The sequence below is a fragment of the Cyprinus carpio genome, chromosome A13 (assembly GCF_018340385.1).
Source record: "Cyprinus carpio isolate SPL01 chromosome A13, ASM1834038v1, whole genome shotgun sequence".
In the NCBI taxonomy this organism is placed as follows: Eukaryota; Metazoa; Chordata; class Actinopteri; order Cypriniformes; family Cyprinidae; genus Cyprinus; species Cyprinus carpio.
The window spans coordinates 13,165,440-13,189,135 of NC_056584.1; the positions used below are offsets into that span (position 1 = coordinate 13,165,440).

At 36.3% G+C, this 23,696-nt stretch overlaps 1 pseudogene; it reads left to right on the forward strand.

Annotated features, from left to right (window-relative positions):
• LOC109100282 overlaps nt 1-23,696 on the forward strand; it is a 57,809-nt pseudogene that overhangs the window by 30,557 nt on the left and 3,556 nt on the right.

Sequence of the window (23,696 nt, forward strand, 5' to 3'; positions counted from 1 at the left end):
GGTCCTGATCCACCATCTGCACTGGATATAGACTGGATCCAGGTGACTTCTGTGACCATCCAATCTGGATATGGACTGGATCTGGGTGGCTACAGTGACCTCAAATAAAAATAAAACAGACAAATATTAGTGTAGATGCCATTCTTCTTACGACGTAACAAGTACACTGGATGTTATGGGAAGTGTTCCCGTTTCAGGCTGACCTATTTAATGCAGCCTAACAATCCTTTAACGGATTTGAATTATAGAAAAGTGATTGTGTGTTATGTGTATGCCAGGTTAAAGAGATGGGTCTTTAACCTAGATTAAAACTGACAAAGTGTGTTCGCCTCCTGAGTCCTGAACAATGCTAGGTAGATTGTTCAAGAGTTTAGGCACTAAATAGGAAAATGATCTGCCGCCAGCAGTTGATTTTGATATTCTATGTATATCAAATGGCCAGAGTTTTGAGATCGAAGCAGACGTAAAGGACTATAATGCGATAAGAGCTTGCTCAAGTACTGAGGAGCTAAACCATTCAGGGCTTTATTAGTAATGAGCCATATTTTAAAATGTGTACAATGTTTAATAGGGAGCCAGTGCAGTGTTGACAGAGCTGTTCCTGTTTCTAGTAAGAACTCACGCTGCTGCATTTTGGACCAGCTGGAGTTTGTTTATTAAGCACGCAGAGCAACCATTCAATAAAGCATTACAATAATCTAACCTTGAGGTCATGAACTCATGAATAAATGTTTCTGCATTTGACATTGAGAGCATTGGTCATAATTTAAATATATTTTTAAGATGGAAAAATGTGGTTTTACAAATGCTAGAAAAATGACTTTCAAAGGACAGGTTGCTATCAAATAGCACACCTAGGTTTCTAAATGATGACGAAGACTTGACAGCACAGTCATCAAGTGTTAGACAGCGTTCTAGTTTATTACATGCAGAGGATGTTGGTCCAATAATTAACACATCTGCTTTTTCAGAATTTAGCAGTAGGAAATTACAAGTCATCTAGATTTTTCATGTCAGCTATGCATTCTGTTTTGCAAATTGGTATGTTTCGTTGGACCGTTAAGAAATATAGAGCTGAGTATCATCAGCATAACAGTGAAAGCTAACAACATTTTTCCTGATGATATCTCCCAAGGGTAGCATTTAAAGCATGAAAAGCAACGGTCCTAGTACTCAGCCTTGTGGTATTCCATATTGCACTTGTGAACAATGATACTACTTCATTCACTGCTATGAATTGATGACGGTCAGATAAGTATGATTTGAACCATGCCATCACTATTTTCTCATACTGTACACCAGGGATAGGCAACTTCGGTCCTGGAAAGCCACTGTGCTGCAGAGTTTAGCTCCAACCCTAATTAAACACACCTGAACAAGGCAATCAGTGTTTTCAGGATTACTAGATAGATACAGGCAGGTGAGTTTTTATGAGGGCTGAAGCTAAACTCTGCAGGATAGTGGCACTCCAGGACCGGAGTTGCCTATCCCTGCTGTACACTATAATTTATTGATGTCTAAATATACTTGAAGCATTCAGAACAAATTCTGTTAGGTTTGAATGTTATTTTTATTTAATTTAGGTGAAATAGTATAAAATAGTAGAGGTGTGGTCACATTTATAGTTAAATTTTGCATGAGGGTGAAAAATATCTCCATACAGATTTTGCAAAAGAAAGCTGCTTGGTTTGAAAGTGATTTCTGTATGAGCTGTACATCACTACATTATTGACAATAGTCAGTGGACCTATTTTGCCCTGTAAAATTTTGCACGCTACAAACATTCACAATAGACAGAAAGACAGAAATGGCACACTGCAGCTTTATGTTTTAATGTTAAAATCACAATATTGGAGATTTCAGTTCTGATGTGCCCATTTTTGCTCTTGTCTCCTCCCTTATTTCTCACTATTCCTACTTTCTTCTCTCCTGCCCTTTTCTCTATCATGCATACTCCTGTAGCCAGAGAACCTGCTGTTAGCCAGTAAGATGAAGGGGGCAGCAGTGAAGTTGGCTGATTTTGGCCTTGCCATCGAGGTGCAGGGAGATCAGCAGGCCTGGTTCGGTAAGTCTCTTCTGTTTTTCCTTTAACTCATTGGTAGACTCATCTCTTAAGTGATTTGACTTGAAGCCATTCTAGATCATCCTGATGCAAGACTGAATTAAATTCAACAGACCAAATGAATTTCTCTGGTTTCTCAAACAAATATTCAAACCATGAAAATGTATCCGCTCATTTAGATGCCACTGGTACTTGTAAACTCATTCTGAAAGCTGACTTTCAACCAGCAATGACTTTTCTTAATGTTCTGTTTGCTCTCAATGACATCCGTGACTCTTGTTGGGACTAGAGAGCTCTGGAGAGTAGCCAGCTTGTGTTTTTACTCTGTGCTCTTTTGGAAAAATATGGAGTAGTTTTCTCAGTGTTTACTGTCCTTTTTGAGTCAAGACTACTCACTTGAACCAGGTCAAAGGTGACAGACGACAAAGCCAGTGGACAAATTAAGCTTGTCAAACATCGTGGGAATATGTTATATGCTATTCACATTTCACAGCCTTATAAGAAAGTGAAATGTTTTTTTTTTTTTTTTTTTTTTACAAAACAAAACAATTTTTGTATTTTAGTTTATTTTATGCAAATTGAAATGTTGTTGCCTTATTTGTAATGCTCAGAATTTGGTTATCATAAAGAGATTGTGTTGAAGATTTTGTGATTTGAAATCTGTTCATTTTAGATATTGAATGTAAGTAATCACACTCTGGCCTTACAGGTTTTGCAGGCACCCCTGGATACCTCTCCCCTGAAGTCCTGAGAAAGGATCCCTATGGCAAACCAGTGGATATCTGGGCTTGTGGTAAAATTTTCACCTGTTTTATTTAATGAGTGTTCACATTAAAATGATTCCAAGACTCTCTTTATTCTAGTGTCTTATAGTGTTGAGTGTTTGTCCAATTTTGTGAATAATCAGTGTAAAAAATATGTGATTCAGTCTAATTACATTGGAAGAACAGCAGACTAGAATGAAGTTACCAATTTATGTGTCCTGGCCAGGTGTGATCTTGTATATCCTGCTGGTGGGTTACCCTCCTTTCTGGGACGAGGACCAGCACAAACTGTATCAACAGATCAAGGCCGGAGCCTATGACGTGAGTAATCACACTCACTGTTTACCTTAATGAGCTCTCACTGCTTTAATCTAATGACTCTTTTAGATCTAATCAGACCTGAATATTTGTTCATATCCACATTACTATTCAAAAGTTTGGAGCCGTTGTTCGAAATCTTTTGTTATAAAAATAATTAAAGTATTAATATCTTTAAAAAAGATCCCACTCATCTAACACATTTCATTGGTAGTGTACATGTGTGAAAGGAACACAAATTTTTCACATCACATGTCTTTTTAAAATTGAAAAAACTACAATCATCCAACCTAAATGTTTCATTACCCAGTGTATTTGTGTTTTACAATTTATAATGTTGTTGATTCATATTTATATTGTGAGGAATATACTTAAAAATAACTTTGATTTAAAACTCTGAATTGAATTTATATTTAACTAAAAAAAGACAAGTAAACGGTCAGTAATAAAATAAGAATAGATAAATGACAAGCAATGGCGCAAACTAAAGTACAATACAAAGTACAATAACAAGACTAAAATGAACTGTGCTTTAAGTTTTTCAGCTAGGTACAACAGTAATATTCAGCTTCAGAAATACCACAAAAACTGATTATTCTATTTAACTTTAAAATAACACTGGTTAATCTTCAATGTATAAATAAGCATTAATGACAGACAGCAGCAGGTTTATTTAGTTTGCTGTCTCTTTAATACCTCATGCATGGATCTAACTGTTACACGCAAGTTTTGTTTCTACATTCACTTAATAGCCGATATACTGATAGTGTTTAGTACAGATTGACTGTTTACGTAAATACTTATCAAGACGGGCATTTTGACAATTTTGAACGAATTTGTCTGTTTACGCACAATAAGGCGCAACACAACTTCATTCTGTAGTCGCGCGCTGTCAGATGTGACTCTATGTGCGCGTGCTTTGGGTGTGAGCTCACAGAAAGGGGTACTGAATTAAGCACTTGAATGTTTAAAGTTGAAATACTCAAAAGCATGTGCAAATTATACATTCCGTTATCTGTCCAGAGCGTCTTTCACTCTGAAATATTTGTGGGAATTTCCTGCGTTACAATTGCATAAACTGTGGGAATCAGTAGAATATGGGCAATTCCCGCAATCCCGCGCCCTGCTCACATATCTGATGTAATTAAAGTAGGCGCTTACAAAACAGGTGTGTCGAACAAAAGGTCTGTTTATTTGAACAAGTGCTTATAACCCACTTTAAGCTATGCTCAGCTCAACCAGGAACAGAAATTGAACTTCCTTTTATTAAACCTGTCTTTTACTGCCCATCAACATGTTGACAAAGATGCTCTCATGGCCCCATACAGAGATTTTAGTGCCACCACATCGACCCAAAGTGGCAAACCCAGATTGAAGCCGTTGTTAATATTTAATTGGTTGGGATAGAGAGCAGAGTTACTCAATAATAAATGATGGCAGCCCCCTCCTCCAGAGCTCAACAGAGGAACATACAGGAGTCTTCATCATTATCATCACCACCTCAAACCCCAGAGGAAAACCAGTTTAGAGTGGGATATTTGCTATTAACACTATTCTATATAGCTTATATGAAGTTACAACAATCTTGCAGATGGCATAGTGTCATATTTTTGTCTGTCAGCGCAGTGACCAGCTGTAGCTCAAAGCTGCTGTTTGTAAACGGTCAAAGTATATGGATTCACCCTAATTTGATTTCATTTGTGCATTCACCATCCCTTTTAGTCCACAAAAGCTCTCTAAGTGCATTGGAGTGTAGCATGTTTGTAGTGTTTGTTGTAAAGTGCCATTGTCCATTTGATGGAGTGCTGTGGTGTGGGAAAGATGTGATTATGAAGGCCAGTTTTAGTTTCAGCATTTTCAGCCATCCAGGTGGAAAACACCACTTTCCCATCCATCGCTTTAGCTGCTCTGCTTTAATCTTATTAAAATCCATTACACCCCATGGAAACCATTGATCTGTGTGTTTGTCTGTCTGTATACATTTGAGCACTTTGTTTCATACAAAAGTCTGAGGCTAGTGAAAATTTTTATTTTTTTCATTATTTCCTAATGTAATACACATGTTTTCATTAGTTTATATTATCAGCATCAGCATAAAGTGGATGTAACATTCATAATATCTTAGTACATGGTTTGTTCCCCTTTGGTTTTCACGTGGAACTTCATGAACTCAAGTTTGTGTAAACCCTGATGATCATGTTGAGCTTCACTGGAAGAACATTGTTTGTACACATGATCAATGCCACAAATATATCTCTGATTAGTGACCTAGAACTATTAAATTCATGTTTATTTCTGGAAAGCTTTTCAAAATATAAAAAATTTAATTGTGCCTTAGTTTATGAATAAATGTGAAATATTTCTTATACATTTTTTTCATCATAACATTTTTGTTATAATTGTTTCAAAATCTTTCTTTTCACTTACAGTTTTAAATGAAACAAACCACAGCTTTTCACTGTAGACCTCACTGTCTATCAAGAAAACTCAGTCATCTTCTCTTTCTCTTGTCTTTTCATGTCTTAGTTTCCCTCTCCAGAGTGGGACACTGTTACAGCAGAGGCCAAAAACCTCATCAACCAGATGTTGACCATCAACCCAGCGAAGAGGATCACGGCTGACCAAGCACTCAAACATCCGTGGGTCTGTGTAAGTGGACTTAAACCCCCAGCCCTTTTCCTTATATCTCAAGGCTGGTTTATGTTGTCGTCACCCAGCTTTTCACAATTACATCCGACAACTGGCATAATGTCATACAGCTTACACTCCAGTCTGCAATGAAGTAGACATGTGCTAGCCTGTTTGGTTGATGAAACACATTAAATGAGACTTTATATACAATTTGTATTATAAACAATATGTCATAACGTATACAAATAAAGATTTGACCTAAGGGCGGATGTCTCTTTCCCACTTAGCAACGCTCCACTGTCGCCTCCATGATACATCGTCAAGAAACCGTTGAGTGTCTGCGCAAGTTCAACGCCCGCAGAAAACTAAAGGTCTGATTCATTCATTTCCAGCACAATAAGGTTCGATATGTTAACATTAGTTTATGTTTTTGCTAACATGCATAAACAAAGTACAGTACTTTGCAGCATTTATTAATATAGGTTGATGTTATTTTTTTTTACAAGTGTTAAGTATACATTAAAATTTGTCAGTCTATTAGGAACAAAGAAAGTAAAATTGTAAATTCATACATGATCATTATCCTAAATTAATAAATGCTATATATTGTTAATGACACCAAATGCATTAACTAATAGTAACAAACTCAACCTAATTGTTTAGTATTATCCATTATTAATACTTTATCCAAGTGTATGAATGTTTGAAAATTTTTTTCCTTAGCAATGTTCATTTTGATTCCAATTCTAGATAAGATACTAAAGTAGCATTTGTGTTTCCTGCAGGGGGCCATTTTGACCACCATGCTGGTGTCCAGGAACTTCTCAGGTGAATGTCTCATTAGCTTCAGACATACGAGTGAGACTTGTGCTCGTGAACTGAGGGATCAGTATGTTACGTTTATGTAGTTCTTTCGAAACTTTTGATTTTGTAATCTGGCCCCACTTTCCTGACTGCATAGAGGCATATGGGGCTTTGCTTTAGGTTGCTTTGTTAGGATACAAATTGGGTAAGTTTTCCTTGTGATACCGGAAAGGCTGAGCTTCTGCCTTGAGTAAGCCTCTCCAAAACGACATGCTCTTTTGTCCAATAGTGGGTCGGCAGCACACCAGCCCCGCCGCCCCCACCACCAGCACAGCTGCACTGGCACAAGAAGGTACGTGAGATGGGAACTAGGGGGCCGTTGCCCACTTTCAGCCTCAGCATGTGACCAAGGGGAGCCTGCTATACCCTTGCCAAAACACGGGCACTGAAACTCTTCTGAGAGGCTACAAAATACATAACACATGCTCCAGGGTTTGGGTTTGTTGACTGAATTTAGAATATTTAAATTCAAATTTGATTCAGTAGAAGTCTTGAGTGAAATTTAAGTGAATTGACAAATATAAAACAAGCTCAAAATTAAATTGTCACTCCCGACCCTGAGATGCATTCGTATCCCTTCATGCTTCATGACTTTTGAACAAGGTCTAGGATGAAAGAGCCCTTTCCTGTCAAAGGCAACCTTTGCCTTCAGCCTGCACTGAATGTCTTTACAAAAATGCTGTGAACTTGTCAGAAGATGTTTTGTGTCATTGTCAGATGGTTGGGATGGTAAGAAGAGTATCACAAAAAATGTATTATGCCTTCCAAGTGGTGTCTCTCTGGAAACTTAATGCATTATGGGTTTGTGCTCTTGGTGATGGTCCAGGGATGCTCCGGTGGAGGTATTTCAGCCAGAGTCACCTTAAGAAACGGAGTTATACTTTAGAGTTGCATTACAGATTTAGTTGCCTTGTTTTATGTTGATGGTTTCTTAAGGTGGCTCGTTCTCCTTGTATACCTCAGTCCAAAGTCAGGTCAGCTTTTCGTCAACCAGCTGCACTGGTATGAAATTGTGGGTGGATGCCGGCATGCATTTGCCTGTAGTACAAATGAATGTCTACATCATGTATGTATTAGCATGCTCTTAAGGGAAGACTTACTGAGAAGAACCACTCTACTGAAGTCTTCACAGTGGGGATCGCTGTGGCATCCCTCAGAAGTACCTTTCAGCATGTGTTCGGGTGTCTTTGTGCATGGAGGACCCGAAGCAACAGGAACCACCTTTTGTCTTGCTTTTTGTTTATTTCTTAGTTTCTTGCCTCTTCATATACGTCTTAATGAAAGTGGCATGTCTGTGAATGCTTTGCCAAGTGCTTCTGTTGCTTTACAATGATACTTAATAGTGGCAACGGTTTATTTAAGCATCAGAAGTACATATGATTTAATAATCAGACGCAGTTGTTGACGATGTGATAGACTGTTACATCAGCCAGGGCATTTAATTAGCTGCTATTTGACTATTTTGAGAGCATCGTCCAATAAGCATGCCCACTTATAAGTTCCTTTAATTTTAGCAAATTTGTGTATGTCAGATCATCGTAATATTTTAAGAAGTCTCTTATGTACATCAAGGCTGCATTTCTTTGTACAAAAATACAGTTAAACAGAAATAATACCATTTAAAATAACTTTCTACTGTATGTTAACATATTTTAAAATGTAATTTATTCCTGTGGTGGCAAAGCTGTATTTTCAGCAGTCATTACTCCAGTCTTCAGTGTCACATGATACTTCAAAATCATTCTAGTATGCTAAGAAAGAGCATTTATTTGAAATAGAAGTATTTTGCAATGTAAAAGGCTTTACTGTCACTTTTGATCAATTTAATGCATTCTTGCTGAAAAAAAAAAAAAATCTTAACAGTAGTGCATAAAGAAGCACTTTATTGGCCATCAGCCACCATGCTTTATTGGAAATGGCATCGACTATCTAAAAAATCTCTTATCAGTCCACCACTGATCTCTTTAACTTACGCTAAAGTGGTTTTTGATCCATTCCATGCTATCAACAAGTGCAGCACACAAACTCAGTTGACCCCATTATACAATTTTAATTACAAGACCAGTTTAATTACGAGCACAACAGCTGAACAGGTCAGAAAAAAGGACTTATCGTCCAACCACTCAGTCCTCTAATGAATCAGCAGTTCAGCTCTAATGTGCTAGAGTGAATTGAAACAGACACTGGCATTGGTTTGTCAGATCTGCATGGAGTCTTGTGCAGGAGAAATGCCTTCAGTGATGAAAGCAGGCCAGACTGGAGATGCCTCTGCACAGCATGGACCCAGCATGAACAGAAAATCCTCTAGTTTTACTTTGATTTGCTTGATTATTTTGTTTGCCACAGCTATTTTTCTTTTAAATAATCTGTTGATTGATTTATCTTACTTTTTCCCTTTTTGCATTCTTTCCTACCTCTGTCTACTTTAAAAGGTAAGGGGATTTGGGGATAATACTTAAAAAGTCTCCTTGTGTCTTGTTTTTTGTTTGTGCATATGTGTTGGCATTGTGTCTTATTAGATCAGCTTCATTTTTAAAAACCATGTTTCTGTTTGTGAGAACACAGAAAAAGATGTGTTCATAAAATATGTTTCATATCAGACTGAGGTGGTCTTTCACATTTCTTGGTGGAGAGAATCTTCTAGTCGCATTTTATGGTACCAGGGCTTTGGAGTCTGCTTGTTCACTGGATATAGGTGCCCTTTCACTGCCCTATGGATGGTTATTCTGGTCCTGTGACTCGTCTCAACCAGTGTTATTTTAGTATCATTTGTATACTATTATAGTATTTATTAATATTTTGAAGTATTTTTTCAGTTTTCATTTTAAGTTTTAGTAATTTTGTTTTGTGTTTTTGTCATTTTTTTTTACTTATATTAGTTTTATTTGTTAATCTTAAAGGGATAGTTCACCCAAAAATGATCATTATCTGCTTACCTCCAGGGCATCCAAGATGTAGGTGATTTTGTTTCTTCAGTAGAACACAAATCGTGACTTTTAGCTTTAGCCATTGCAGTCTCTCAGTCGTACAATGCTTGGCAATGGTAACAGAATCTATGAGAGAGAAAAAAACATGCACAGAAAAATCCATATTAAACCCTGCAGCTCGTGACGATACATTGATGTGTAAAGACACAAAACGATCGGTCTGTGCAAGAAACTGAACTGTATTTATATCATTTTTTTTACCTCTGATTCACACAGTGTCCGAACTGTTATAACTTGTGAACGCGCTTCACAGCAGCAGGCACGTGAGACATCATCTTCTTCTTGCTTACTTTATGGCGGATCGCAGACCTAATGTTTTTTTTCTTTCATAGATTCTGTGACCATTGACAAGCATTGTACTGCTGAGAGACTGCAATGACTGAAGCTAAAAATCATAATTTGTGTTCTACTGAAAAAACAAAGTCGCCTACATCTTGGAAGCAGATAAACATCAAATTATCATATTTGGGTGAACTGTCGCTTTAATAGATAGATTGTAGATGGTAATTTAATTTATATAGTTTTAGTTATTTCAGTTAATGCCAAGGAAACCTTTCATTTTATTTCAACTACTGAAAACAAATTTTAATATATTAGTGAGCAATACCATTACACTAAAGGAGCAACATTCTTATGTCAGTAACTATTCAGTTCATCAAATGTTGGAGCATTTCTAAGTTTTTTTGTTTGTTTTTGTTTTCTCTCCTCTCATCTTTCAGCATGCAAAAGTTTACTGAACAAGAAGTCTGATGGCGTGAAGGTAAGCCCCACACACGTTTTCAAAATCTTTCTCATTACTTAAGTTCTTGAAACAGCATTGGAATCATAAAATATAATGGTTTTGTAACAAAGAAATGCACAATTCTACTCTGGTTTTTAGGTTTAAAAGATTTTTCCTGTCATAGAGATTTTTCTTCTTTTAAGGACATATTATAAACAGAACTGACAGTCAAGCTAACCGGCAAATGGTTTGCGTAAACCAAAGTGATTAAACACTCACTGTTTCTAATTTAAAATGATTAGCTGCTTACGTTTTATTAGGCTGATATACTTCAAGGTGATTATGAATAATATCCCCCCAAGGAGGTCTAAGCTAAAACTATTCAGCATATTTAGACTACTCATGATATTTGCTCATTTGTTAGTCCTGAGTCATGGCAAAATCTGTTGAAGCAGAGAGACTTACTCAGCCCTGTGCCGTCTCTGTGCATGCAGTGAATCGTCAGCCTTTCACCAAGCAACCTAGAAGCAAATACTTGAAATGAAAGAAGTCTTATCAATAAAGCGGTTTCAGCAGTTTAACACTTTTCAGCTGTTGCTACTAAACACCTCTGTCACATCACACATGGCTTTGCAACTTCTTTTGGTTGTTTTTCTTCTCTCCTCTCTGTGGGATCTAACTAGCAGCTTTATTTTTTTCTGTGTTCATTGGCCTGTTTTTTATGCTTCCCTCTTTTGCCCTCCTCTGTTTCACCCTGTTCAGAAAAGGAAGTCGAGCTCCAGTGTTTATTTGATGGTGAGATCTGTTCCGTGTCTCTCCCCTTTTTCTGACTCTCCTTCAACACTTTATCACTCTCTAGCTCTCTTTTTTGTCTTGGTTGAGATGCTCGAGAGTTTGTTTGGGTCTTTTATTTTTTTTTTTTTGTCTCTATGTAGGATTTTGTGAGTCATAGGATCATCAAACATTAACAGAGTCATGTTCACCCATTCATCTCTGTTTTATTACATACACACATTTAAATTGTAAACCTATTCTCCTTGAAACTCATTCCTCATTACCATTGCATCTCAGTGCTTTCTTGGTTTGCCAGACCAGGGTTTCTCCTTGACTTAAGTTTGGTCTGTCTACTGCAAGCCCTTGATACATCCTGTGAGCTTCCTCCAGCTCGAATCTCTTCACTTTCATGGGCCTTTTAGAATCGGTAGCATGTAGCCACTGTAGCCAATTATAACCAGCACTGAAGTTTGCTCAGAGTGGACAAAGGACTCTAACTTGGTGCTCTTCAAATTTAAATGGGAATTGGAAGAGACTGTCTAAAGACACAGACAAACAAGCCTTTCTCTCTGGAATTCCCCTTTTTCCCGCAGTCCATAGTGCGACAGGCGATTTCTGTTGCCATGGTAATAGCTGCAGTGGATGTGACATCAGGTTTGTCCTAACAAGTGATAAGCCCCTTGTTACGATAAAAAAAAAAAAGTTTAATATATTGTCTTATATTTATCTTTTTATTTTATTTTATTTTTTTGTTGTGATGATGTTTAATTTAATTATAATGATGTTTAATTCATTTTTAAATAAATACATTTTCCTCTGTCATCAAGAGATTGAAATTAAATTACAGCAGCAGCAGTTGATGTCTGTGAATTAGACATGAATGTTCTCTTTTAGCGTCATCACAGGGGAAGCTCAGTTCTACATTTTTATTATCTAACAATTAACAAACATCGAGATGTTTGTGCATAAATTGCCATTTCTCATGTTTTGAGTTTCTACATCAGGTCTGGACATAAGCACTGCTTGACCTCAGTTTTACTCCCCTCTCGACATTCATGGTCCGTATAATCAAGTAGCCAATAACCAATTAACTATTTGTGGTCTTGAAATCTAATAATAAACTTAAAGGTCACTCAGTCGTAAATTAAGTGATTCAAGTTAGATACAAGAATCAATCATCTTTAAAATCTTATATTAAGTTATACATTTTTAAAAGGTTATTTCATTGATTATATTTTATTGTATTATATTTTTAGAAAAATAATAATATCATATTTTAATAAAAAAATTTATGTTTTGTATTAAAGTTCTTTGTAAACATCTAATTTTTTTAAATTGATAGAAAAAAATACACATTTTTTTAGAAATGGGGTTATATAGTGGCAGCTAGTTTGTAGGTCATCCAATGAAGACTGCATAAATAAAGCAGTTTCTTAAAAACAATCTCCTTTTCTTTATGGCTCTTGAACTTTTGGCTGCTGTTTTGCTTCAGTCTGTTTGATCAGTGTTTGTTAACCTGTCGAATCTTTCTGTAAGGATTCTTGAACATTCTTCTCAAGAATCGTCTCTGCTTTACCGACGTCTCTTTTCTTTCTTTCCTATAGTCAGACTTTGTTCTTTTTTTAATCTTAAGTTGTACCCTGCATTGATTCACAGATTCAGAGGTCTGAGCATAAACTCTTCTTGCTGAAGCATTTCACTGCATGCACTAGTGGACTGTCAGGGTCTTGTGGCTCCATGACCGTAACATTGGCCGCTAGTTCTTGATACTGTGCCAACAAAATAATATATTTAAATATTTTTGTAAATACCAAACACTTTATCTGTAGCCTTGAAACATTTCTTTGATTCTGATTAGATTCCGTTTTTTGGCACTGGAGGAACTGTTGTATCCATCTTCATGGATATATTCTAATATATATATAAATATATATTTACACATTTATCAACACCGTAACAAATTCTCTCCACATAGATGTTTGAAAGATGCTTACATACACATTTACTGAATTTACTTTATTATTATTATTATTATTATTATTATTATAAAATGATTTTAAAAATTTATTATTTTTTTTGATTGGTTTTTTTATTCTCTGTAGTCATATTTTATTGAACAGTTACAACACCACTGCCCATTTTTATAGTATAACAATAAAGAACATAACCATGTAAAGGAAGCTTACTGGCTTCTTTTGTACAGCCTCTATGTTTTATCTTTGTTTTTATTAACAATTGTAATGTGATTTACAGATACATGAAAATTGCATCATTATTTTTCATTAATAATCTCCGTACCTCTCACAAAAACAAGACCATACAGTTAAGCGTCTTTCAGTAAGTCAAGTACAACTAAAACTGCTTATTTCATCAAAGTGTTATCATTAAAAACGCTCTAGGGCACATTACATGAGTGTTCTCTTACTTCTAAGCCAATTTACCCATACAGGTCCCCTTACATGCTGTACTGGGGCTCGACGCGTCAAGTTTGAGTTAAGGCTGTCGGTTCTTGAATGGCACTGAACAAAAGTCATTTTGTGTTGTCATTGTTTTTTTGTTTTTGTTTTTTGTTTTGTTTTTGCCCCAGCCACAGACAAACAACAGCAAAAACAGTGTAGTAAGCAGCAGCACCAAAGACAGCAGCATATCATCCACCGCACCAATGGTACCTCATCTTAACTTTTTATTTCCTTCACTCATAGTCTTTCCTTTTCTTAGTCTTAAGTCTATGTTTAGTAAAAGGCTTTATCAGTTCGTCCCATACCTGTTGTTTTGACTTCCACCAACCATTGCTCAATCCACTCAGATGAAGATGTGTGACGTTGCTCATGGTTTTTGATGAGTTGAACTAAAACATCTGGTTTGTGCCTGTGGATTTCTCTCTGGCTTCCTATTTTACCCAAACAAACTCGCAGGAGAAGTTTGACAGCTTAACAGACAAACCCTGTACTTAAAAAAACTTGCTCTGGCCATATTAAAGTGAGATAACACCTTTTTTAGGCTAGTGAAATGTAGATAAACCCTAGTTGCACCTTCTCTTAATCTCAATCGAGTGTCCAAGGGTAAAACAGGATCATTTTATGTCAGGAAGCAGAGCTGTTCTGTTTGTTCTGAAGATGCAATCCCTAAATTTGCATTATGGTTAATTGCTCCTTTGACTGCCGAATGGCTGTTACTGATACGGCCCAGTTTACAGCCTTCAAAGGACATGAGACATCTAAAAGTCTGAGATCATTATATATCATCAGCATAAAATGTGAATTAAAAACTATTTAAATACCAAAATATTTAATTGATATATAATTTTTTATTGAATATTATTTAAATATTAAATTCAGTATATCTCAGTGTTTGGTTTCATCCTCAACTCCATATTCATGTTATGTCTGTCAGTTTCTTTCAGTGTTTAAAATTTTCAGTAAGGTCTCAGACTTTTGGACACTACAGTGTCCCTGTCCTCATGCTACACTCTGTGATTGACCGCCCAGACCTTGAAGTCACTCGGGCTGACAGGCGATGAGGGGTTTTGTCTGAAATGCATTAGAGGGAATGAATTTGTAATTGCCTTTCAGCATGTAGGGACTGCATCTTCAAGTCTGCGTTGACAGGTTGCTTATTAGAGGGTGTTGTGTTAGTGGTGGTGGAAATAAAGTAGAATCTAGTGCGCAAGACTGTTTGTTTATATGTGGGGTGTGTATGTGCAAAGGTGGGATCAATGCTTTGTTTTTTCAGGAGAAATAACATACTGTGGCATTGAAAGCTAACTGTTTGTGCAGTGTTAATCTTTTCTGTTATGTCTGTGTGCTGCTGGTGACTGGGGTTGGTCTTGGAGAGAGTCTCGTCAAGCTTAATGACTACTACTTCTTCCACTGTGTTTCTGTGGTTAACTGTACCCAGTCCTTGCTTGCATATCCACTGACCTTCAATTGTATAATGTCCTTCTTTACAAAACTTGTAGTTATTGTGTACAGTGGCCTCAAAGTACTTAGACACCTAACTCACACTTAAACATGTATGAATACCGTTGCATGCATCATTTCCATTAGTGAATTCATTTTTAATTTGAATATTTTATTTATTGCTATTGATATTTCTAATCATCAAACAACAGAACAAGTAGTATTTATTTTAAAGAAACATAGCATAAACACATTGATAAATGTATTATAAATAAAACCAAATAACAAACAAACAAGTGTAATAAATAAATTTATTTTTTTTTAATCACTAAATCTGGACATCACACATTATCAGTCTGATTGATTGATTGTCAGACATTACTTGATCATGTTCATTATATAACAAAACACCAAGCCAAGTGGCATTTTATTTTAAATAAAAATAGCACAGCCATGTTTATTTATTTATTACTTTTTTATTTATTTTATTATTTTTGTTATTTTATTTGTTTGTTACTGTTATTTCTGGTTAGCAAACATGAGTGTAACATGTTATAACAGTAAAAAAGTAGCATTTATTTTAAAGAAATACAGCATACGCTCATTTATTTGTTTGTTTAACATAAAAACATATTTGCAAATATCACTTTTTGTTCATTTTGGGCCACTGTATACATATTATTAACCTAAGTAACTCAAATGCAGAATTCCCCAATGTCAGTGTTTGATGTACATTCATGACAATCATGACAGTAGTACAGTCTCATCATGCTAGTTGTGGAGTTAGGGTCCCTACATCCTCTTGCCTCAGCCCTGTGTGGTAAACTCTCTCCTGCCTCCCCCAGGAACCACAGACCACTGTCGTGCACAATCCAGCCGATGGCATCAAGGTAAGCCACCTCTTTTAACTCTGCACTGAACGCCAGTCATTTGAGCTATTCTCCAAACCTTCACAAATATCACTCAAATGAAGGGGGCTTGCCCTCATGCTGGCTTGGCTGGTTTGTGCAGGGCTTGGTGTGTTCCTGTGAGAGCTCAGTTTGTGTGTGAGGGTGTGCTGGGGTATATCTGTGCTTGCGGGTGGTTCTTTATGTGTGTGTATTTGCTGATTTACAGTGTGTGCTCTGTATATTGTTCCACATAGTTTATAGACCCTGTCTGCAAACCTGTATTTCTATACGTCTTCCTATCATCCTACGATCAACTCTCCATCTTGCACATTGTCTCTCTCTTGTCACAGGGGTCTACAGAGAGCTGTAACACCACAGAAGAGGAGGACATGAAAGGTAGGAAAGGTACACTATCAACTCCTCATGTATTCTGCATGTCTTTCTATTGTTCTCTGGGATCTACAGAATGGGATGTGTGTATTGATGCAAATATTAATTAAAATTATTAATTAAAACAATTCACCAACATATAAAAGTTACAAACTGCCATGAGTGTGTTCCATTTACTCACCCTCATGTTGTTTTCATACCCATAAGATTTTAATTGATCTCAGAAACACAAATGAATATACTATTAATGAAACCTGACAGATTTCTGTCCCTCCATTGAAAGCCCATTGATGTTTTACAAAGTTTTTAAAGATGGAAAAAGAAATCCAAATTAATTGAGCAATTTAATCCAAGTCTTTTGAAGAGACACGATCACTGTATTTGATGAACGGATTTAATTTAGCTTTTATTCACATATAAACATTGATCAACTAATGTGAATTGTTACTGAGTGTCAAGCAAGTACGGATGAGTTCCTGTTTACCATATTTGATGATCACTATGTATGTGTGTTGATCATTGTTAATTTGTGAATAAAAACCTGTTTTTTATGCATTTTATACTAAAAATGCAATGTTTTTTGACTACCTCTGAATGTGATTTCGGTAAAAGGATCATGAAATGCATTTGACAGACTTTATTACCAGGTGTAAATGGGGTCAAGAGTTGTACACTTTCCCAACACTTAGAGAAATAGTGGTAATGAGGGCCAGAGGGAATAAATAGATTACAGATACAGGCAGTGAATGATTGACAGTGAGATGAAAGGACCTTCATGGAATGATAATTGCTTTGCGTGTGCATTGACATCCAGCTCATCAGCTGTAGATACATTGCTGGTTACTACAGCAGCAGTTATAGTAGTATAAGTCACCAAAACAGGGTCAGACTGACTGATTGCTATCATGAATCAGCACAAGCTTTGATATGCTGTGAATGCCAGAGTTACCATGACACTGATGAATCACAAAGTTTTGTGTTCGTATAATGAATGTCCACGATATCTACGGGAATATTTGTTTTACTGCACTGACCTTTACAGGCAACAAACACCGCTTTTGACAGAGCCTCTGTATCACATCACAGTATGATGTCTAACAGTCACATGGTGATTTATTACAGCACGACTATATTACACAACAGTTCAACTCAATTATACACAACCTTGGTATCATTCATCATCAGATTGGTCTTTTTGTTAAATTCTAAGTTATTCTGAGCTTTTATATTATCTTTTGAGGGCTGTTAGATAATAAAACGTTAACTTACTTGAATCATTTCTGTTCAATCTGGGAAACACAAGCAGAGGTTTAATAGGTCACTAGGGCTTTAGGTTCATTCATTACTTTACACTAATCTAAGTTTGATGGTCAGGCAATATACTGGGACCTAACCCTCAGAGACTCGAGCTTTTTTTTTTTTAAAGAAATTAATAATTTTATCAGCAAGGATGCATTAATTTGATTTAAAAGTGACAGTAAAGACATTTATAATGTTATAAAATATTTATGTTTGAAGTAAACGCCCCTTTGAAGGTTTTATTTTATTCATCAAACAGTCTGAAACTGTCTCACAGTTTCCACAAAAATATTACACATAACAACTGTTTTCAACATTCATAAGAAATGTTTCTTGAGCAGCAAATCAGCATATTAAAATGATTTCTGAAGAATCATGTGACACTGAAGACTGCTGAAAATTCAATTAAGGTTCAAAATAGATACAAATAAACAGAAAGCTGTTATTTTAAATTGTAATGATATTTGTACTTTTGAATAGTTGTGTTTGTATTTAAATCAAACTGTTTAAAACACAAACTGCATAAAACGTGTCATCATTATGTTTTATCCATTTTTTTGTTTTGGGATGAACTTGGAATAAATGTGTTTTACCTCGTTTTATCTTGCATTTATTTGTTTATTAAGTATTTAATTGCTTTAAATAACTGTTGAAGTTCATCTAACAGTGGGTCTCAGGGATAAACCTCAGAAACCATTCACTTGCGTCATAGCAGAGAGGCCCAAAGATCTCACATTCTATACCAGGGTGAAAATACTGTATGTCCCAGACAGAGAAGTCTTTCAGCTTTTTCTAAAACTCTGTGTAAATACAAACAGTTGTATAACATGTCCTTGTATAGAGGTATTGGAGACTTCAGGGTTTAGAAAATATTGCTTATTTTGAATTTTAAAAAATTCCACATAATTTTACCCTTCATAGTAATTGCTTTTTGCTTTTAAGTTGCATGCACGTTATGTTTTAGCATGTGTTTTGTGTGTGTGTGTGTGTGTGTGTACTTTATTGTGTCTGCTGTTATTTTTGAATGATTATCTTGCAAATTGTGTCATCATTTCATATATAAATATAGCACAAATGTCAAGCTGGAAAAAGGATTATGGTATAACTTACCACAACAAATGTCACATTTTCCCCCCTAATTGTTTGTGTCAGTACCGGTGGGTGGGGCTAGCAATGACAGTGCAGTGGTGAGCCAGTGCAGTGCCTCAGAGGAGCCAGCTCCTCAACCCGAGGCCTCTCCCCCCTGCCCACCGCCCAGTAAGTCAACTGCTACAGCAGTGACCTGATCAGCTGTTTCTACAACTCCCTCTGATCTCTACCTCACACATTCTCTGTCCCACTGTTCCCACTGCTGACTTGGAGTATCTCACCTTTCTAACCTTCTCATTACTTAATGTGCTACAAAATAAATCTGGCTGAGATGGACTTCTACATTAAATGCCCTAATTTTATGGTTATGTGTCATTATGAATGGGGTCATATGATACATTTTATTTGTAATATTGATGTATTATTGTTTTTATTAGTTTTGTTTCCACGAAAACAATACTGTATTTAAAGTATTCATCTGCGTCTGTGTGATGCAGGAAGGTTGCGAGTGTTTGGATTGAGTCATTTTAGGACACTTTCTTTTTGTAGTGAGTAGAAAGTAGGAGTTAAAATTTATGTTACAGTATGTTTTTGTAGTATAATATGAATTAAAAATCAAGGAAAATTTGATTCCTTATGATATGACCCCTTCAAGACAATAATATGGCAAAAAATAAAATTCTGGCTTGCCTAAATCATTGTAGTACTCAAAAATAAAAATGCATGCCACATGATCTGCTGTTATCAGCATTGTACACTTATTAGCACAATCAAGGACAGAGACCGTCACCTAATTTTGAGTCTCTCGCAGTCTATTATTTTGCCCTGTACTCGTGTGCATCCTCACCACTGGAAAGAATTGCACTGACCTTCTCAGTTAGAGTGACCTTTTCATTTATTTATCTGTGTGACACTGAATACTTTGAGTGTGACAGATGAGCAGAGAGCCCGTGCTGGGACTGTACATGACAGACATCTCTCAACACATGCACATACTGTGCACAGATCTGTGTGGCTATTACTCCTCTTGTGTTCTTCATTAATTCCTACTGCTTATGCTTCTGTTGTATCATCTTTGCATCTCTGTCTGAACTGGCTGCATGTTGAGTTCAGCGACTGCTCAAACCATTGAACCAGACTGCTGCAGGTTTCTGTTTAAAAAAAACCATGAGATCTGCCACCATCTGCTGGACTGTTCAAACAAACACTACCAGCTCTCTGATTCAGTATGTTGCAGAATTGGTACTGTAATTCTCTAGATAGATTTCATATTTATCAGTTCTGCTAGTGTGTGTTTTCTGTTCATTAATCAAATTACTGAATTTATTTCTTCAGTGTTTTTTGTGTGACATGCTGTTATTAGCAGTGCAGTGGTTTAAGCATCGATTGCATCAGCTTGATATTCTATATGATATAATCTTGGTCTGTGGTTCTCAGCCGTTTTGACTCAAAGTGTTGTCCAGCACAATATCCCATTATAGGATGGTTTACATCTTGTTTTAAATGTGTTTATTTGTTAGCATTTACAAATAAACACACAACCCCTTGCCCCTAAGCGCCCTTAGTTGGCCCCAGTCCCCTGGTTAAGAACCACTGATCTGGATGTATGAATTAGTGACTGAATGTTTGGAACAGAACACTAGCTTACTACTATCTGAATATAGTGTGGTATACACTGTATGTTTTTTTTAAACTATTGTTAATGTTAAAAATAGAAATAGAAAAATGGAAATAAAATCTAAATGTATAAGTAAAACATTTTAATTTTGTATATATTTTTGTAGACAATTTTCTGATCAGATAATAAGTCGATGAAAAGAAAACAATTTATTTTGGTTGATTTGCTACAATATAAATGAAAGGTGCATTTGAATGCATTGCATTGTGGGATGTTCTATTCCACACAGTAGGGCTGTCAAGCTTAGCTGAACTAAATCCAAATTTTGTGCTTACATATGATCGAAATTCGAATTCAATTCGAATTTAAAATGCATAATTTCAGTTAAGGTAAAGAAAAGCTTTTTGCTTTGCTGATTGGGTTAAGAAGGGAGGACTTGACAGTTAAAGGAGATGCTTGAAATCATTGGTTCGTCCTGAGGAAAATTTAAAGTAAGTAGAAAATCCGCTGTTATTGCTGTCCTTAAGACCATGTTGAGATCCGGTCGTTCTTGCTTTTGTCCTGAGGCCACAATAAGATAACATGACTATCCATGAAAAAAGTGCATAATGTTTAAAATAATCTTTATAAACCAATTATAATTAACTAAGTAGCTTAAACAACAATTAACAAAGCAGCATCATGTATGTTTGTAGAGTTAAATAGAAAGGGCCAAAAGCCAATCACACAGAGTACATTTTTCATTTAAAAACACCGCAATTAAGTCTCGAGATATGTTTTTTCAAAATTGAACTTGCATTAATTTTACATGGCTTTCTAAACATGCTGTTCTCTTGTGCGAGACATGAGTGCAACTCATGAAAATTTGCGAAATATGCGTTCTGTGTGAATGGCTTGGTTTCAGTTTTGACGTAAATAAGATCTTCTCCACATTGATGTTTTCTTTTCCCGCAATATTTGTAATTAACAGAGCATTGTATAGGCTAACAAAAACATTAAAATCCAATGACACTTACATCTTCATCGCATCTCGTGTGCCACTGATAATGCTGCCTCATTAATGCACACCTACAATTCGAATGCAATGGATTTTTATTTTAAATTCGACAAATATTCGAAATGTGAATATTTTTTTTTTTTTTTTTTTTTGGCAGCCCTACCACACAGTAGTCTCTATTTAATACTGCACATAATGTCGAATGTAATAGGTTATCCAGATATTTTATGCATAGAGAAAATTATACATACCATACACATACAGTATTATATACTGAAGCCGTAGTAAGGTAGTATACTGTTCTGAAGGCAGCATGCGTCTCTATGTAGTATTCATTTTGTTTGTCATACTTTTGTTTTGCTGGGGCCTAGCATCTCTGTGTGCTTAGTTGCAGCTTTGTTTATTTGTGCTGTTGTCTTGCAGCCGATCCACCACATGATGTTAAGAATGTTGCTTGGAGCAGTTCAGGTCAGAGCTCCTGTCCTGATTTAGAGCCTGCTGTACCTGCTTCAGCCTCCACAACACCAGGGGGCAGCAGCGTGCACAGGCAGCAGTGTAAGTCTGAGACTGTAGATTTAGTGACAAATAATAATAAGGTTTTTTTTTCTCTCTCTCTCTGTAAATGTAAGTCCTGATATTCCTTCTGGCTTTACCAAAGTCCCAGCAGTTCACCAGCGAAACATGTCAATCCAAAGGGATTATGAGCTCATGCATGTGTTAAATGTTTGTACTTTATGGTTGACTTGTGGTTACTGAACTGGTTGAAATCCGAAGCATTTAATAACCATTGCATACAAGTCATTCAAGACCCCTGCTTGTGCTAAAATCAGGGTCCTAGGAAAACTTAGGACCCCATTCACAACTAAAAGTATGCTGAGCTGAATGTGAGAATTCAAGAGCAGATAGTTAGGAACAAAATGGTGGTTTGTGATTATAAAATAACGCTTGTGGATAAAATTTGATTGTTCCTTCTATTTCTCCAAACACCAGCACGAAAGCAGGAGATCATTAAAATCACAGAGCAGCTGATTGAGGCCATCAACAATGGAGATTTTGAAGCTTACACGTAAGTACTGTTTTCATCTACCATACAACTGATTACACAGATTTGTTTGCACTGTGCATAATTTTTGTTGGTAGATTTTGAAGTACTTATAAATTGAACTAAAATCATGCTTTCTGAGGTCTAACATGCATAAGTGATGATTTCATAAATTTCTGAAATAGTTTTCTACCAAACCTTTGAGAAATTACACAAATAATAGACAACAAATTTCTGTAAGCATTAATATAGCACATACAGCAAAAAAGAAATATCTTGTAAACACCTTATTTATGATGATGGAATAACTTTGCTGGTAATCTTGTATTATCAGCATTTTTAGTGGGTATTGTATTTTAAAAAGCACAAGCATGTGTGCTTATAACATGCATGAAACATTTTATGAAATATTTAGTTTAAATGAGCAACCTGTTCAAATGACCAACAAATGAGTTGTTGACATTTCTGTGGAATTTGAATCGTTGTTGTAATAATGCGGAAATTTGTGCCTTTTTGGTAAGATTATGCCAATTTCCATATTTTCCATTTTTAAATGTGTAAAATTAAACATTCTAGTTGTTTTGGGGGGGGTATTGAGTCAAAAACCGAATAGTAGTTTGCATTGTCATCTCTGTAACCTTTACTGTTCCAGGAGGATCTGTGACCTTGGTCTGGTCTTATTTTTTTTGAGAGGGAGTTGGTTGGATGGTTGGTTGAGTGGATTTTTTTTAGTTATTTTTACTTTGAGAATTGTAAGCCCCATGCTTTTTAATGTACTAGTGTCCAATAAAGTTGTATACATTTGCAGTACCTATTAATAATATGCTTTCATGCTTAATAACATCTTTCTGCAGGACCACTGTCCTGCAGAGCTTAACTTCAACCAGCTCCAACACACTTGCCTAGAGGTTTACAGTGAGTTTGAAGGACTTGGTTAACTGGTTCAGGTGTGTTTATTTAGGGTTGAAGCTAAACTCTGCAGCATAGTGGCCCTCCAGGAACAGGTTTGGATTTCCCTGAGTTAGAGGGTATTAAAGCTAAACTGTTAGGCTTATATAACAGTATATGTCTTTATCTACTGCCTGTGTTTGACTCCAGTGCTGAGTAAGAACAGTAAGCCTGTGCATACAACCATCCTGAACCCTCATGTGCACCTGATTGGAGAGGACGCCGCCTGCATCGCCTATATCCGACTGACACAGTACATGGACAGCCAGGGCCGGGCACGCAGCAGCCAGTCAGAGGAGACACGTGTGTGGCACCGCCGAGATGCCAAGTGGCTCAACATCCACTTCCACTGCTCTGGAGCGCCTGCTGCACCTCTACAGTGAATCACAGCAGAGGGCAAAGG